The sequence below is a fragment of the Pyxicephalus adspersus genome, chromosome 7 (assembly GCF_032062135.1).
Source record: "Pyxicephalus adspersus chromosome 7, UCB_Pads_2.0, whole genome shotgun sequence".
Lineage (NCBI taxonomy): Eukaryota > Metazoa > Chordata > Amphibia > Anura > Pyxicephalidae > Pyxicephalus > Pyxicephalus adspersus.
In genome coordinates, this window is record NC_092864.1 from 44,789,289 (window position 1) to 44,808,469 (window position 19,181).

Consider the following 19,181-nt stretch of genomic DNA (forward strand, 5'->3'; position numbering starts at 1 on the left):
ACACATGTATACAGGTATTTATTCATTCTGACATCCAGCACACTATGGCACTCTTGCCTTTTAGAAACATTGTGGGTCTCTTAAAGAGGAACTGAAATTTGAAAGTTGTGCCAAAAAAAATTCCCACTTTAGTGCTGTGAAGTTAGCAAACTCCTTAATCACCCTTTTTAGGTGCTTGGATTTCCTCCCTTTCCTCCTACATTCCACCTCCTTGATTAGTTGAACTAATAACTCACACACATTTGCACAGGTATTCATTCATGTCAGAACCCCCCTCTTTTAGTGCACATGCATTGCTATCAAAAATGCTAAAAGAAAAAATCCACCATCAATATCTATCTTTTTCAGATTTAGTCTCCCTTTAATGATGATCTTATTAGATAAGGGGGGGGGGGGATAATAGTCTTCTATCCAAGAGGAGATTAATGTTGCCAATCCCTAAGATTAAACATAAAACAGGTAGAAAGCTCATTCGATTATCACTTAATGAGCTTTTAGAAAAAGAAGACAAGGGGGTCATTAAAGAACAACAATTTATTAGATATTAGACAAGAAAGTAAAAACAACCTCCATTCTAAGTTAAACATAAACTGCCCATTAAGTCATGGGGGAGAAGGGTTATAAGTCCAAAGAAATATAAGTTATAGGTAATCATCTCAACACCCAACGCGTTTCACCCAATTGGCTTTGGACGTAGTTTTCACATTTGTATCTAATAAGTTGCTGTTCCTTATTAACCCCTTGCCTTGTTTTTCTGTAATCCTATCTATTAATAATGGAATGAGCTTTCAACATTTGATGTGAATACAGAGCTGCATTATTTTATGTTTTGTTTATCTTCCTTGAGTATAAATTTAGAACCATATGAAGCAAAATATAATGTAATTCATATGTTACAAGACATAAACAGCAATAGTTACAGAGAAACTGACTAAGTTTATTTAGAGACTTCAGGATCTCTGGAGAACAAAACAACTTATAAATTACCAGACCAGCCATAATGTATAATACATTAAGCCAGTCCCCGTCATGTTTATGGATGAAGACTTCAACACAGACAATGCCTCCAAGTTGCTCTCTTCATTGTCCCTGGGGCACCTGCAAGCGATAACAGTGGCACTATGATAGGAACCAAAATGCTGCTGTCATCCATACATAATGAGAATGCCATTCACTCAGCATTCATCTGATATGTTCATGGGATCTTGGTGCCTCTGCATTCTCTGAAATGTTAGTCCAACCATACCACCATAATGCCTGTAATGAAATACATAGGTGAATTACATAGGAATTCATTCTCTTATGTATTTAAGTGGAACTAAATCCTGAACATTTCAGCAAGGCAGGTCCTTTATTGCAGAAGGGACAGGTGATGTCTCTTCTACAATAATATTAATTTACCTGCCTGATTGCAATTTTTTAAAATTAACTTACCTGTTCCATCGTGGACACCGCCATCTTCTGCTCCTCTTCTGAGTTCCTGATCCTCAGCTATCCTGATCGTGCCCAGATAATGTAACTTCCGTACTTGGGTGCAGGTCTTCATTCAGTCCTGCCAACTCCAGGCTGTGCCAGGATACAGCAACCAGACCAGACAGGTAAATATGTTCTATTGAAGAAGGGATATCTCCTGTCCTAGAACTCCTGCCTGCAAATTTTCAAAGCAGAACTATACTTCCATATTATAGTGAATTCCAGCTAACATTTTAGCTCCTTTATTGTCAAAAAGTTAGAAAGTGATGGGAAAACCAACATTTTGTGTTTGTCACCAGAATGCCAGATGAGGGGAGGTCCTCAGTGTGGTGACTATGAAACAATGGATGGAATGGGCACAGCACAGATCACATTACCTGACATTGCCATGCTTTCTACAAGAAAATCATTTTAATGGGACAAATTATAAAATGTATTGGTACTGCTTGAAAAAAGGTAAATATTGGTTATATTATATATATATATATATATATATATATAATTTTTATTTTTATTTTTATTTTTTTTGCTTGTTGTAGCTTTATGTACATTGTTTTTTAGCACCAGCAGCAAGAGTGGTTCTATAAACTTGGACTTTAGACTTGAATTAAAACCACTTTTTAATGTTTTTTGTGTTTCATTAAAAAAAAAAAAAAAAAAAAACTAAAAAGAAAAAGGGAAAAAAAATCACCACTTTGCAAATGTTTGCAAAAGCCAGCACAAGCGTTTGCAGATAACTGAAAAAGTCTAGCGGATATCTCTGGTTACTGCTCCCAGTTACAATTGTCAGTAGGTGCTTGGGAACAGTAAAAGCTGCATATTTTTACCACTGGTCTGAACTAACATGGATCAAAACATGAAAAACATGAAAAAACAAAAACATTTTTAGTTTTTTTTTTGTTTATAGTTTACATAGAATATAAAAAGAAACCTTTTTAATTATTTGTGTTTAAAGTTTACAAAGAAAATAAAAATAAACATTTTTCATTATTTTTGTTTATAGTTTACATAGAAATTAAAAATATTTTTATTTCACTACAAAACAACATTGCCAAAAAAACAAGCCTAGTTCATCCCCCTAAAAAAGAATGTATTACTTTATCCAAAATGTTGAAAAGGCTATTTCCAAATAAACAAGGCCATAGCAGAAATGTAAAATGATTCCAGTAATAGGTACACAGGTACAAGAGCTGAAATGATTTAAGCAATGAACAGGTGGGGTGTTTTGACCTGGATGAACCTTTGATGTGCCACTAAAGTTAAAGAAAATATTAAAATAAATGATACAATCTTTCATTCTGCAGTTCTATTGCTATTTTATCAATACCTCTACATACCTTCTTTTCTTTGCAGAAAACTGATGTCTATGGCTACAATTCATGCTCCATTCATAATGTCTTCATTTGTAGCCACCCTATTGTGCTGTGGCCTCCTGAGAAGTGTACATACCCCATAATACACAATGCAAGGAATTGCGAAACGTTTTTTTTTTGAAAGGCAGCAAGCTGATAATGCAGCCCCTCTGCTGCCCTCTAGTGTTCAGCCAGAAATGTGAAAACCACCAGCAGCCTAAAAAGTTTTTTAAAGAACAATTTTATGTTTTTATCACTCCCTATGTGATTGTGTTCCTATTATCTTTATTGACTATTAGAATGAGGACTGGAAATTAGGATTAGGAAACTAGGATTTTAGGGAATTCTCATGATTAGGTTATATTCTTCTCCACCAGCGTACCTGGCAAGGTTCCATGGAAAGCTTTTAAGTGTTCATAACGTCATGCCATTTGTTGAACCAAATTTACCAAAATGTGTATTCCGGAACAGAACAAGAGCAACACGTACCAGACTTCCATATCCTTCTTGGTTTGGGTTTTCTTGAAGCAAAGTCTTCCTTTAAGCCCAGTCTTCTACACTCATTGCTCAGCACAGTCTGCTCCTTGTGTCCTTATTATACTTTTACCAGCAGATGGAGCTGCCATATTAAGGTGTTGCATGTGTTTTTTATATATTTATTCTGCAGTTTCATGCATTTCGGCTCACAGAGAGAAAGGACCAGTACCAGGGATGGAGAACATTAAGGAGACTTGTGTGTTCTGCTTGTCAAGCAGCATGGGAAGAATATAACAAGCCTGGTGCTTGTGAGCAGACAGCCTGGTATAAGAAGAGCAGCAGGAGCTGGGTGCCTGGCTGTCTTTACCTTGTGCTATATTATCTCAGTTCCCCTCATCAGGTAAGATCACTGTGTCTTTCTGCTATTGCTGCCACCTCCAACACATGGTCTGGAGCTCCTTACTGAAAATCATTGCAATTGTCATTTTAAATTAGCTGATTTGCACAGCTTCCTCGCCAATACTCCTCTGTGTATTGAAAAGCTATCTGTTGCAAGTCAGCCAAATGCATTGTTTGTTGTTTTTTTTTTTTCTCATTTTAGTTCTCTTTTGTTTTTGTGCTTTTAACAATCAGCACATCATTATTTAACACTTTATAATCTGCACCCTATAAGAGAATAATCAAGCTTTCTTTCTGCCTGCTTCCCAGATACAACAGGCTTATCACACATCCAGATCAGACCTCTTATTGGAAGCTTCTGTTTATTAGATCTGTTGCTATTTTGCTAGGAAAAAAGACACATCCTATAGGCCTCAGGGATATTTTTTCTTCTTTACATAGAAAAGGCCTTTCACACAACCCGTTATATGTTTTCTACAGTAAAATCTGAAATTTACACTATCACTTCATCATCCAAGTTAAGTTGTAACAATCAGCTGTGAATATTTAATCTAAAGAAAATTGTTTGTATATACAGCATTATTTCCTTATTTTTCTTTTACATTTACAGTTTATCGGTGCTGTTTCAATTTTATTTTAGAACAATGAATGCAAAAGTTGTGACTATAGTAAAATTGAGGTTGTATATAGCCCAGTTTGGTTGGGCGTTGCCATCTGTTAATGTTCTAATTGTGTTCAGCACATTTCTTTGTTGAGGGATCTCAGCAGAAAAGGTTAATTGCTGTGAAATCATGCAAAGCGATGGTAATGTATGCAGATTGGGAGGTATCCTTTAACTAAGGTAAAGGTTGGGTGATTACAAGTAACCTAATCAAGAAGGGAAGTCTCTGTACTATATTTTTAATGTCTTCATAACGGAGGGTGTGGCATGGCAAGGTTTGCGCTTAATTTGAAATTGCCAGCCTTTGATATGCATTGCTAGTTTTCATATCTGTTATATGTACAACATAGGTGAATAGATGAAAAATCAGGCTGGTCCATTACAGTAATGCAAAGAGCACTGGTAATGTGCAAAGTGCAATTAGATTTCTCTGTACTGTAGTCAAACAAGTTAAAAAAAATTGGAAAAAGTAAGAAAGGGTTAAAATTCCTCTTTTTTCTGTCTTAGTATCGTTCAGGGTGTTTCCCTTCCCTGGAGGAAATCTTTCTAGCTTGAACAGAATTCCCCAAGACTTTTGTCACCAGCAACAGGTATCCCTGTTACAAGATTTTCCCTCCCCTCCAGTTCTAGTGGGAATTGTATAGTTTTGGATTTCCTTCACTTTGAAGCAAATTTACTAAAGAAGTTGAGAGTCTTTATGTGATAAAATGTAGCTTTGTTCTCTCTAAAACCCCAATTTTGTGCAAATGATACAAACAGGAATTTGCTTTCTACAAGACTGGATAACTGAACTGTGGTTTGAGTTGCCCACTTTGTAAATCAGCCTCATACCTTCCTGCTGAAATTGGTCACCGGGACAAGCAGAGAAGGTAAATCCCCCCAGAGGGGACACCAATACCGATGATAACCTGAGAAAGAGGTCTACTCGTTCCCCATCTTTTACAAAACTGAAAGATAAATGTTTTGTGTATACAAACACTTAAATGAAACAACAACCCCAATTGGAAAATGTAACCCACAGAAAAGAGTTGCTAACAACATTCATAATTTAATATTGTGATTATAGATACTGTAATATTGTGAGATCAATACAAAATTCATTTTATTGTTACTTTGTTGTACAGCGCATCGCTCTGTGTTAGCTAGCATGGTTGGCAAATGTGGTTGGCACCAGAATGACAATCGGTTGTTTTCTAACATAGAATGTCTGCAAGACAAATCTGAAAATATTGCTGTCCCGTGTATCAACGTTTTTTGTAATGTTGTCTGAGCTGATCATTTACCAAAACATTTATTTGTTCAACCACAAATGTTTTACAGCTTATTTTGCTTTGACTAATATGTAATTTCTGTTCATCTTGTACCGTCAAACCTTTGGATAGTCGTCTCGTTGTGACTATCCGTTCGGTTTTTATTTGGCAAGATAGAGAAGCAGATGTCCATGACTATCTTCCAGGCTGGTAATGCATGCTGGGGCCAATGTATACAGCAGTTAAAGCCCAACTCCAGCAAAAATAATAATTGTAAGTTTGTGCAGAATTAGAAAGTGTTTAGAACTTTTTTTTTACTGTTGGAGCCTATTTATAAGGAAATGGTGATCAGATAACAGATCATGGCAAATTTTCATTTTGTGTATAATAACCTTGTTTATAATGTTGATATTTTCTTTCAATGGTAAGCAGATTATACATGTTGGCAATTAGAGCTTTGACTGCTAATATGGCTTTTTTGGCTTATGACTTTCACCCTAAATTGGTGAATAGAAATTCTATTAACTTGAAAGCAGTGACTGAGCACTAGGCTGTGATCACCTCTTTCAAAAGTAATGATCGGCAGCCATAAACTCACCTCCATTGTGGCTTAAGGAATTCTGCACTGACAAATGCTATCAGGGAAACTATAAAGAGGCGATCAAGCCCATCTCTACTTAATAAATATATTGACTGCCATCTTTTATAAGTAAAAGCTGTGATCTTCTAAAAGTGGTAATCTTAAGTGTTCTTTTGCAAATTATCCTTTTAGATGGGTCCGAAGGTAATCTCCATTTGACAAACATCGTAACATTGAGCAAAAGGTGAAAGGAGAGGTTCTGCAGTGGGGATACAGAGAACAATAAAAAATATTTTTGGAAGGAATGGTCCAAACCCTTATAGGTTTTTATTGCTGTTTGTTAGACATCCCCTCTGCTAGTGATGAGCACCAGATAGAACATGAAGTGAGCGGAAATGTTTGGGGACACAGACAGCAAGTGGAAACCTTACAGGTTTTAACCTTTTTCTGTTCTATCCAAACTAAAATAAAAAAAGTTTTGGCTGGTGTTGAGCTTTAAACTATAACTCCAGAAGTCTGGAACTTTGCATGACAGCAAGAGCAAGGTTAGGGTGCTAACCACTTAGATGTATTCTGGTCATTTTTATTAGTCTTTTCATTTTACATTTCTCACACCCAGAGTTATCCAACCCACTTCCTGTGGGCCAAGGCCAACCTGAACCCAAGCCCAGGGAGTGTCATTGGCTAAGCTCACCCATTCTTCTAAAAAGCGGGTTCATAAGTTAAAATGTGAGAATCCGAGGGTCCCTCCAGAGGTAGCTGAGGGTTTCCTTGAGCAATGAGCAGTTGGTGACCCCAGGTCAGTTTAACTGACGCCAATGATCTTTTCGGCTATCTGTAAGGGTTTACATTCTCATTGCCAAGCAATGTAAGAGGCATTCTTCCCACTGACCACCACACTAATGTACTGTAAGCTGTGGATATAGTAATTATAGTAGGGGTTCCCTGAAGTCCTGAAAGGTATTTAAAAGGGTCCCCATGTGTTAAAAAGTTCAAGAAACACTGCTCTAAATTATTGTCACCTGAAACAAACAGTCGTGATCACCCCAGGTGAAATCAAGCTTGTGTACATTGACCCCCTGATGTTTTTCATAATTTTGTGCTAGTGGATCAATGAAGGACCAAGCATAGATGACTGCTGTACATTCCTATGGAAAACGGCATAGCAGGGTGCCACTTGCTCATCCTTTCCATAGAGCAGAACAGCAATGTGTGTAGAGGGCTCATTCATTTTCCTGTCACTGGACTGGTGCCCAAAAGATCATTTTCAGCAAAAGACATCTAGTGTGTGTACAGGGTTAGTCTTTTCATCATATGAGATTTGCAGTATTTCGTTATGTGCAGTTTTCACCTATGCGCTGATAAGGTTTATCAGTGATTACTGTCTGTAGGTGTGAGGAAGAGCCTTTGCTTGAAGTTGCATTTGGATGTGCTGGTTCTGATGTGTTGTAGCTAATCAAATAATTTAAGACCAAGACCTTCTAGTGCAGTGTTTATTAACCCTAAATTACTGCTATAACCAAAAAGCAGGGTATTGTTTTAGAATGTGAAGATGCTGAATAAAACCTAGTATTACCATTATACCTATTTTAGTGTAAATTAGTGTATTGTACTACAAGAGAAAAATGACTCTGCCTAATTAATCTTGGAATCTAAGAGATGGGTGGAGGGGGGGGGGGGGGGGGGGTGTTCAAAAGGTGGGGGTCAGCTCTAGAGAAGTATTAGAGCCATGCATGGGAAGAGGTTATAAGTGTGGACAGTTTTTGTGTATTTTTCTGTGTGTTTGTGTGTCAGCAGCTGTGAAGTGATTTCAAAGACAAATGTATTTTTATTTTAATTACAATAATTTGATTTTTAGGTGAAATGAGAGCCAGTCATCTCATTTTACATTAAAGATAATTGTTTACAATAAGGGTTTACAAGGAAAGAGGGGCAAAATACAGACTTCATAAGCCAATCAAAGGACCAATACCTGAACATTGTATTATGGTGTATCCGTACATTTGCAATTCTTTTATATATTTATTCTATGCATAATCAATTGCTAGGAGGTTACATAAGGCTGTTAGTAGGATAGACCGAGCTCAGTGGACCTCTCTGCTCTGGAGTCATCCTCAGACTAAGTAAGTATATTAAGCTTTAAAATGAGGTGAAAATATAAATATTATGTAATCATTACATTCTCTAAAAGTAAAAATGTTTCTTTATACTGCAAGTACTATATTTTATTTGTATGAAAAAAAACAAAAACTGATTTGAAGCAAAAGGAAGGAAAAAGATCTTGGATGGTTGTTTCTAAACTATTTTGCAGTTCATGTGCCATCAATGGATATTTTCCTTCTTTACATTCACTAACCAAGTATGCCAATTAGGAGTCCTGGTTTTACTTGCTACATGCTTGCTGTTTGCATTTGCATCATTTGGCTGAAAGGCAGACTTGCAGCAGTCATTATTGGAAAGAGGTGAACGGTGGCAGCCCACGTATTTCTCTTGTGAAAGCATTTGCATTAACATAAGCCTTACTTATAAAAATGATGTCACAAGCATTTTTTTTATGGCTACAATTAGGTGTTTTAACGCTTCCTATAACTTAATTAAGGGTCATTATTTTATTGCATGCTTGCTACGGAGAGCTAGTGTTTCATAATATCTATTTAGCTACTTTATAGGGATCAAGGTTTATTGTTCAGACGTGGAGCTCTGCTCTACAGGAACACGTGACACTAGGAAAGGAAAAGGACGCTTATTACTTATTACAATATATGATTAGATAACGGTGATTCAACGCAGACCTCCTACTGGGAAGTGATGGAAGCTGCCATGCTGAATTAATTTTTTAGTATGCTCACTCCTGAATGTAAAGCTGATCTTTTGGTTTCAGTAGCTCCTGTCACACACATGTTGTATGTCAATTATCTGAACACCTGAGCTGCATACTCATTCTGGGTCAGTGAATAAGAAGGTATTGAAAGCAGAAGATCAGAACACTAATTAGCAGGTATGTATTTATTTTACAATCAAGTTAGCATTGGTGTCTTACGTAACATCTCAGTGAAATGTCCAATTCATATCAGTTCATACAAACACTCTCCAAGCATCTGATACTGGCTCTGCCCGTTTGTCAAATTTTAAAACTTATTGTGGCCCCTGAGCCAAAAAAGTTTGCCCACCGCTGATGCAACCTCTTACCCCTTGAGAAGTGTCCCTGAAAACAATCTTTGTGGCTAAACTTACATTTAAACTGTGCACTCCAGGACTGTACACCACTGGCCCACATGTACAGGCCCCAACCACAAACTCTACTGGCCATCTGCCCCTAATTTGCCACATATTGTAAGTGCAATAAGTTGTTTTATTCAAAGAAAATAGTTTTCCTGTAATGCACTAGGTTGGTGGGCTTTCTTTTTTATTATTCCTTTACTTACTTTACTGACCATTTTATAAAATATAAGATCTGTCTGGTCTGTCTGTCTGTCTGTCTGTCTGTCTGTCTGTCTGTCTGTCTCCCTCCCTCCCTGTTAAAGAGTTGGGTTGCGATTAACATTTATCCCTTGTGCTCCCTCTAGTTCTTCCAGTTTTTAATGCATCAGCCTCATACCTTTATTTGGATCCCACTCTGGATTATATTTAAATGATTATTAGGGCTCTAGCTGCTTAGTAATAAAATATAAATATTGCAAGCAAAAATACATTCAGAAAATGTTAATGGACAATTACAGGACCAGGAAGGTGGTTTTTGGTAGAAAACATGTTATAGGATTTGAGATTTTAAGATTGTGTCAGTACATAGTAAGTAATTATAACTGCAAAATAAGGATACAACATAATAGTTAAAACAGCTTTTATGTTTCCTGTGATCTCATCTTCAGCCTTGCAATCTTTTTGCAAAGACAGCTGCTGAGAGTAAAGATCTTGAAGGGTGTCTGATGCTATTTGCTGTTGATGCAGACGTGCTCCTTCCCCAACATCTGCCATAAAACCTTTACCTGTACACTGTACAGCATCAATTGCTTTCTCAGGACATAAATCAATGTAGGCAACCTTGTCATTCAACAACAGGCAGGTAGGCGCAAACTAGATTTTTGGCAGAACAACAGGTATTGTTTTTTTGTTTGCATTGTCATTCTGGAGATAAAATATGGGCAAATGTGCATGTATTGCAGGGATGTACTGCATTTGTTTTTAGTTGTCAGACATATTCTTTAAAGCCCATCTCTATGTCTCAGTATTGGGGTCCCCTCCAAGCAAACAGTTTCATTGTTGGTGCTTATCATTACCAACCGCTAACGTGCTACTGGTCTTCCGAGAGTACAGTTAGAAGAATGCAGGTAAAGGTCTAGACAACTTACCTGCCCCTCAAGAAAAAGCTTTTTGGTTTTATATATATACATATATATATATAACCCTAGCCAGGGTAGCTCAGAGGACATTGTCTGGATGCATGCAGTGGATAAACTACGTAGACTCATCAGCTGCAATGGAGGATTGCAGGAGATTCATCTATACCAATACCCCTCCACCATGGTTTGCTTTGAACTCTGCATTATGGGGGCACCAGTACTGGAAGGACCACATAATCTGACAGGCAGTATTTGATGTTTTCTTCTTTTGTTTAGCCAATCCTCCCTGACTTATTTTGCTAAGTTGGACAGAACTGATGAGCAGGAAGGTGGAAATATTTCAGGGCACAGAGACAAAGTAAAGGTATGTGGATAAAATATGAAAACATACCTTTTATTTATACAATTTAAAGGGCCTCCTATCTTCATCGGTCCCTTCAAGGAAAAGAAAAAAAATAGTGTCCTCAGCCTGCAGCTTTTATCTATAGTCTGATTGAATCTAATAGAGCATGATTGCAGAAACTGACTATAGGATTCTGGGAGATTGCCACGGCCAAGTGGTGTCAGTTGTAATTAGGTATTTTACTCTTAATGTTATAGTTCCTAGTAAATAAAATTATCACCCAGTTTGAGAATGTGGAACTGTGATCCAATATTGAGAACAAGTTCAATTGTGGCTTAGAAGCTGTATTGTACTGCTATTTGTCAGTTCTCCCTCAAATGAAACCTTTGATTAGTTTTCTGAGAAAAGACCCGAGAAGGTACCAGAATGCAAAGCACTCCAGAGACCAGTGTTTCCCGAACTTTATAACATGGGGGGAACCCTTGAAATAACTTTCAGGTCTTTAGGAAACCCCTACTATAATTATTATATCCACAGCTCACAATATATTAGTGTGGTGGTCATAAGGATGAATCCCTCTTACATTGTTGGGGCTGTTGGACCAAAAAGATCAAAGGTCATGTAAACCTGAAAAACACAAATTGCTCAGTGCTCAAGGAACTCCTATCAACCTCTGGAGGAATCCCGGTTGAGAAATCTTGACATCTGCCCGGTTGAGATGTTCAGCATATATCTACCCCAACTTACTTTAATAACTACAAATTGTATTTATATGTACAGTTCAACATTGATCCCCTAAATCTATAGGGGTAGCCTCCGTGGTCACTTCCTAGATTTAGACTTAAACCTTATTGCAAATTTCAGTTTTGTTTGTATCTCTATATAACATAGATGTAATCCCAATTTTTTTTTTTTCCGTGTTTTGAATGAAGGCCAATTTTTGCAATCTTTCAACAAGGTGTCCTTCTTACTACTTTGAGTTAGAAGTTGGAGAGTTTGCAATATATTGGGAAAACTTGTGCCATAAATAACTGTGTACCTGCACAGGTGACATATTGTGCATGGCACATTACAAATAATGAGTGAATAATAATGAATTACTTAGGTTGTAGACATTTTACAATCTGCTGAGTGTTTACAATCAGTACCCTATAGTGCCAACAATCTGTGGGGCATATTATGAGGCATAAGGGGTGGAGGAGTAATGTGGTTGTAAAGCAGGAAAATAATATTGTGCCACTTTCCAAAGCTCTGTTTTCTTTCACATCCTATAGACATTGTGTTGATGTTGGATAGCATTGTGGAAATTTTAAGCAGGCAAAGCTTTAAACACATGCTGTAGTTTCCATGATACGGACGAATAGAACAGGGAAAAGCTTGCATGAGTAATATGTTTTAGTGGACAGGCTATCGCAAGATGGCAGCCCACCATCTGGGAGAGTAGGTGGAAAATTGCAGATTTGGATTGGCCCATTACAGCTTTTTTTCAGCAGTACAGCATTTACACTGAAAATAAGAGAGGCAAATAAATGTTCAGTGGCTTATCTAATGTTCAGAACACAGCTGCACACATTTCTGTCCTCAGGGACTTGCTTGGGTGAAGACTGTCTGAGTAACATCAGACGGCTTTGCCTCAAGTACTGGTGTCTGTCACTGCCCTGAATTTTTATTCTCATGCACCTGGCTACTCTCTGTGTATTGCAATGAGACTCCAGGGATTTTTTTTTCTCCCTCTACATGGAGTCATAGTAGATTGCAACGGGGAACCTAATATAGCTTGGCAGCTATTTGAAGACTAGAATCTGAACACGTCTAATATTAGTCTGCAGGAAAAATTGCTAGTTGTAAACATTCTAATGATAATATATACCTGATCTGTAAGTGGGGGGTATTTTGTGTGTTTCCAATTTGTTTTATGTCAAAGTCATAGCTTCTGGGTATAGGAATGGGAATATGCTTTGTGTGCATTCATATTTATTGACTATACAAACAATGTTCATTTTGCTGGCTTTATGGTTGCAAAATTTGAATATATTGAATACAAAAAGAAATCACAGTCTTCCGCATGGTTAGTCAGCAAGAAAAATTAATATCTAATACTTAAAGTGAACCTATCACCAGAATTTATATATATATACAGGTTTCAGCAACAATTTCCTTTGTGGTGCTCAGCATTTAGTCATATCTTTTAGTTAGTACTGAATGTTAGGGCTGCTTAAATAGCAGGTATTATGCTATGTGTCCATAAGTGTTGGTGCTGTTCTGATCAGTTTGTAATAGTGAATAGTCATTAGCCCAAGAAAAACAGTTAGGTCCATAAATATTTGGACAGAGACAACTTTTTTTTAATTTTGGTTCTGTACACTACCACAATTAATTTTTAATGAAACAACACTGATTCAGTTGAGCTGCAGACTTTCAGCTTTAATTCAGTGGGTTAAACAAAAATATTGCATAAAAATGTGAGGAACTAAAGCCTTTTTTTTACACAATCACTTCATTTCAGGGCTCAAAAGTATCTGGACAATTGACTCAAATGCTATTTCATGAGCTGGTGTGGGCAATTTCTTCGTTCTATCATTATCAAATAAGCAGATAAAAGGCCTGGAGTTGATTTGAGGGGGGGGGGGGGGTGCTTGTATGTGAAAGATTTTGCTGTGAACAGACAACATGCGGTGAAAGGAGCTCTCCATGCAGGTGAAACAAGCCATCCTTAAGCTGCAAAAACAGAAAAAACCCATCCGAGAAATTGCTACAATATTAGGAGTGGCAAAATCTATAGTTTGGCACATCATGAGAAAGAAACAAAGCACTGGTGAACTCAGCAACGCCAAAAGACCTGGACGTCCACGGAAGACAACAGAGGTGGATGATCGCAGAAATCATTTTCATGGTGAAGAGAAACCCTTTCACAACAGCCAACCAAGTGAACAACAGTCTCCAGGAAGTAGGCATATCGATATCCAAGTCTACCATAAAGAGAAGACTGCATGAAAGTAAATACAGAGCGTGCACTACAAAGTGCAAGCCACTCCTAAGCCTCAATAATAGAACGGCTAGATTGGACTTTGCTCAAAAACATCTAAAAAAGCCAGCACAGTTCTGGAAAAACATTCTTTGGATAGATGAAACCAAGATCAACCTTTACCAGAATGATGGAGAAGGCGAGGAACAGCTCATGATCCAAAGCATACCACATCATCTGTAAAACATGGCGGAGGCAGTGTGATGGCTTGGGCGTGCATGGCTGCCAGTGGACAGAAGCAGCCGAATGAATTCTGAGGTGTTCAGAGACATACTGTCTGCTCAAATCCAGCTAAGTGCAGTCACATTGATTGGGAGGCGTTTCATAATACAGATGGAAAATGATCCAAAACATACAGCCAAAGCAACCCAGGAGTTTATTAAAGCAAAGAAGTGGAATATTCTTGAATGGCCAAGTCACCTGATCTGAACCCAAGTGAGCATGCATTTCACTTGTTGAAGACTAAACTTCGGACAGAAAGTCCCACAAACAAACAGCAACTGAAAGCCGCTGCAGTAAAGTCCTGGCAGAGCATTAAAAAGGAGGAAACCCAGCATCTGGTGATGTCCATGAGTTCAAAACTACATACTGTCATTGCCAGCAAAGTGTTTTCAACCAAGTATTAGAAATTAACTTTTTATTTTTAGCCTTTTAATTTGTCCAATTACTTTTGAGCCCCTGAAATGAAGTGATTGTGTTAAAAAAAGGCTTTAGTTCCTCACATTTTTATGCAATATTTTTGTTCAACCCACTGAATTAAAGCTGAAAGTCTGCAGTTCAACTGCATCTAAGTTTCATTTAAAATGAATTGGAGTAATGTACAGAACAAAAATTAGAAAAAAATTGTCTCTCTCCAAATATTTATGGACCTAACTGTAAATCTTTTAGTACTGCCATTGCTCTTTTGAATGTTGGTTAGTGCCTTTTAAGCATTCCACATCTAAGAACAAGGACTTAACAGATTTTTTTGGAAAAAAAGAGTAACCTTTCACTCTGCTAATCGGTGTTGCTAATCGTAAAAGAGAACCCCAGAGTTAGATTTAGGTGGCTGCTGCCAAAGGGCGGGGACCATACTCATGCTATGGCACTTATTGGCTTGTTGGTGACTTGCTGACCTTCATTGTGGCGTTCTACCCAAGACAACATTTCCATAATAAAAATTAAAAAATAAAACTAAAATTACAAACTAAATACATTTGTGTATGTTATTTTTGTTATTTTTGCTTATGTAATTGTTGCTATACTGTGGATGCAAATGGGATGGTATTCATTAGTACTGCATTTTATTATTTAAAAAAAATTGTTTTTAAGGTCAGGAGCAGAATAATAGGCATTCAATAAAGTGGTATTTTCAGGAGGTATGGTGCACTTATATCACGCCAAACAGCATAAAGGAACAAAAGCAAGCAATCTAGTATGCATGCAGGCAACAAGTTGCCATGAGTATATAGAACAGGGTACAATGTTACCCCTTCCATGGGAAATTCATTAGGCAGAAAGGCCCACTTTAAATTTTATTCCAGTCTTAAGAAATACAATCTTTTACTATCAACAGGGTTACCTGCTTAAAATACATGAGTAAATTAGCTGAACATTTTGTTCTAGGTAAAGTTCACAGCCGAATGCTATTAATTTGTAATGTTTGATTCAAATCGTATCATCAAATTTCTTAAAAAATGTTCACATTTCAGAAACCAAATTGCACAAAAGTACATGGTGTTTTCATAATCACTATACTAGGCTTTAGCAGGGCTTTTCCTTAAAAAGAATTGGTAAAATGAAAGAGTGAAATTCACAGCAAGACAAGAGTATAAAGTGGATCTTAAACAATATTTGTTTTATTTACATGCAAAGATATTAGAGAAGAATCATAAGGTTATCCCTGTCTGTTTGTCCACTGGGATGATTTCACAGCACTTCCTCTAAGGTTACCAGTGCAAAAATGGGAAAGAAGGGAAATATTCCCAATGAGTACACAGGCAACAATTATTTATATATTTTTTGTTTTACCTTTCCTTCAGTTCATGCATACCCAAGATAATAGTTATAATGCTTCAAAGTTCATTCAGATTTAAATGATATTGTTCCTTGACCTGCAGGTTTTTCTGTCTGACCAGTTTTACAGTTTTTACCAGTTTTACATGGACTTTTATAGGAATGCAACACTGAAAATGACAACAAAAAGAGAGCTGTAGTGGGTTTTAGCCTTTTTCTACTATAAAAATACAAGAATTTTAGGAATTGTTATTTCTTACATCTCTCACTTACTGTTTGGCGAAACTGTTGTCACTTTGAAACCATGCTGTGTCCTGGATTACTGTAAAAATGTGACTGGTTCTAATTCTCCCACATTCTAATTACATCTTAAAGTAAAAAAAAAATAATCAAAAACAGTAAAAGCAATAAAGAGATTGGCAGCAATGCAAAGGAGCAAGGTGGGTGACATTAAGGGAATGCAAATATACAGTGTCTAAATAAAAGTATATGTGGTACTAGACACTCCACCAGTGGTTGTCAACTTTTGAGATAGTGGTGACCTCAACTGCTGTCCTTAAAGCACCAAAGGGTCTAATATAATCAGTACATAAATTGTGGCTGAAGACTGTAAGAAGCTGCAGACATATAAGTGGAGATGGTCCGAGACTGCAACCATATTAGAGGAGATGGTCCAAGACTGCAGACATACTATAGGAGATAGTAAGAGACTGCAGACATACTACAAGAGATGGTCAGAGACTGCAGACATCAAAGACATTGTACAGGTGCTGTTGGAGACTGGAAACCTGCTTCAGATGACAGCCAAAGGCTCAGTTATGGCAGACTTTTAGAGATCACTGTTATTACAGCCCTTTGCAAATACGCTAAGGGTAACAAGTTCGGCATCAAGGCACAACAAAGCCCTGTAACAGCTGAAGTAGTGTATATTGGTTATTACCATGCATTTTTTTTATATAACTGAGTATAAATTATATCCATAATTCTATATGTTAGTAAATAACAGAGGTTGTTATATATAATATTGATAATAGAAATATGATATGATGCCAGAAAATGACAAACAGGTTTACCACTGATCAATTGGCAATAAACAGAAAATACAGCAAAAGTACATTCATCCAAGTTCCATTCTACATGCACACCAGGAAAAAGATATTACAAGTAGTCCCCGGATTAGGGACGGCCAACATATGGATTCCTCCTAAATACGAACGGTGCTTCTCTGCTTGCTGTGTGCAGGACGGAGGCTTGAAGGGGGGAGGGAGGGGGCAGTTTGCATGACTTGCAGAAGAAATCTTTTGCTAAACACAGCTGAGATTGTGGGGAATCTTAAGAGTGGAGCTGATCTGTAACATCTTGTAACTCTTTAATGACAAAGACAAACTCTACAGTCGTTTCTTTTTGCATATCAAAGCACAGCTTGCTCCAGAAGTTAATAAATGTCTAGGCGCCATAAAGATTGTTTTGCTTTGTTTGTGATTAACTCAGTGAGGATTTTATTCAGTAACTGACACCAGGCTGCCTAATAATATGTTGAGAGAAACATCTGTCCTATTTGCGTTTATTAAAACAATGTACATGTTCCGACTTACATACAAATTCAACTTAACAACAAACCTATCGTCCCTATCACATATGTAACCCGGGGACTACCTGTATATAAAAAATGTTTACATTTATGACAACCTATAGAAATAATTTATTTTGTCTGTTCCTTATTTGTTTTATGTCCTTGGGTCAATATCTCCCACCATAATAAATAGGATCTTTTATTGAAAAGGCTGGTAAATCTATTTGCTACATGAAAAATGCATGACAGCAATTATTCATAGAAAATATCTGCTATGGTAACAAAAATATAAACCATTATTGATAACTAGTGTATGTTTGAAACAAATACGCATGGAGTTTTACCAAAAGAATACTACCATTATTGTACATTAAACGGTTTAAGCCAAGGTAATTATTTTGTTTTGTATGTAGTCTAGTGAGACGGTCTCTTGAGATGTTCAGAAGATGTTTACACGGGAGGAAACTGGCAAGAGTTTAACCATTACGCTACTGATAGAGACTTGGTCCAAAATGACAGAGCTGGGAATTATGTAGTTAGATCTCTGTGTGCTACATAATTAGATGAATCAATTCTTACACTACAAATCTATCCCTTCCAGTCGCCAAGAATTATTACTAGGAAAATGCTGCCAATAAACCTCTCTACGCTGAGAAAGGACTTCTAGGTAAATATCGTTATTGACAAACAGTAAGCTTGGATTCAAACTTGCGTCTATGAATTGATGGATGACATGACCTTTGTTTAGCCAACACGTCAAAGCATTGCATATCACACACTCCAATATTTTATTAGTTTTAATTGCAGCACACATTCGCTGTGGTATTGTTTCAATAAGCTTATGCAATGACACAACATTTATTTCTATCCAGAGCTGCATTCATTTTTCACCAGGATCTTGTATTGATGATGGGACCACTGTGTAAAGTCTCCTCCAGCACATCACAAAGAGTCTTAATAGGTGGTCAATCAAGGACCCAGGGGGCTCAAACTGAGCTCGCCTTTTACCCATACCTTTTCCCTCCCTTTTCACTCAAATAAAGACTCTCAACATCAATGTGGTCAAATGGCAGCAAGCAGCCATTTATTACAAAACAACTTTATCAGTAACTTTAACTTTTTAAATAACCAGAATTACTTTTGCCATATACATAACATCTAGCATTCTTCCCACTCTCATATACTTTTACCTGACTATCTGGCTGCTGATCCTTGAAGGCATCGCCACACAATTCCAATCTAGGCTGCCGCACCCATCTATGTTCCTAGCCACACCACACCACCTCGGGAACGAAACCTTTCATGCAGCCCACCATCCCCACCAGCCAGTTTAATCATAACCGCTTGCTAAATACATGTTGAGACATCACACCTAGATCCTACCAACCAATAGGACGTGAGCTGCCTCACACCTCTGTCAATCCTAACCCCCCCCCCTTCCCCGTACCAATAGGGCAGGAGGCAAGGAAACTTTCCACACTACAAACTGCTTGTCTCCCTCCTCCTCTACTCCCACTCTTTTTAATACTACTGGCCACCTGACCACTCTTTGCCCAATCACCTCTCTTAGCCCCTCTCCTGATCTACTACAGCCCCCCCCCATTAACCCCCTATTGTCCGCACCCTCTTGCACCTGGTCATGATCTCCCTACGCCCACGCCTCTCCTCGCTCAGCTATGTTCATGCTCGTGCCATCAGGAAAGAGAACATCCA

General features: G+C 37.5%; 1 protein-coding gene across 1 annotated transcript in view; it reads left to right on the top strand.

The window, feature by feature from the left end:
- Positions 1 to 3,482: 3,482 nt before the first annotated feature.
- Positions 3,483 to 19,181, top strand: part of LOC140335556 (sodium channel protein type 2 subunit alpha-like) — a 92,702-nt gene continuing 77,003 nt past the window's right edge. Inside the window, exon 1 of the mRNA XM_072418273.1 lies at positions 3,483 to 3,702. The gene's annotated coding sequence lies outside the window, so the exon portion shown is untranslated. The remainder of the gene's footprint in view (positions 3,703 to 19,181) is intronic.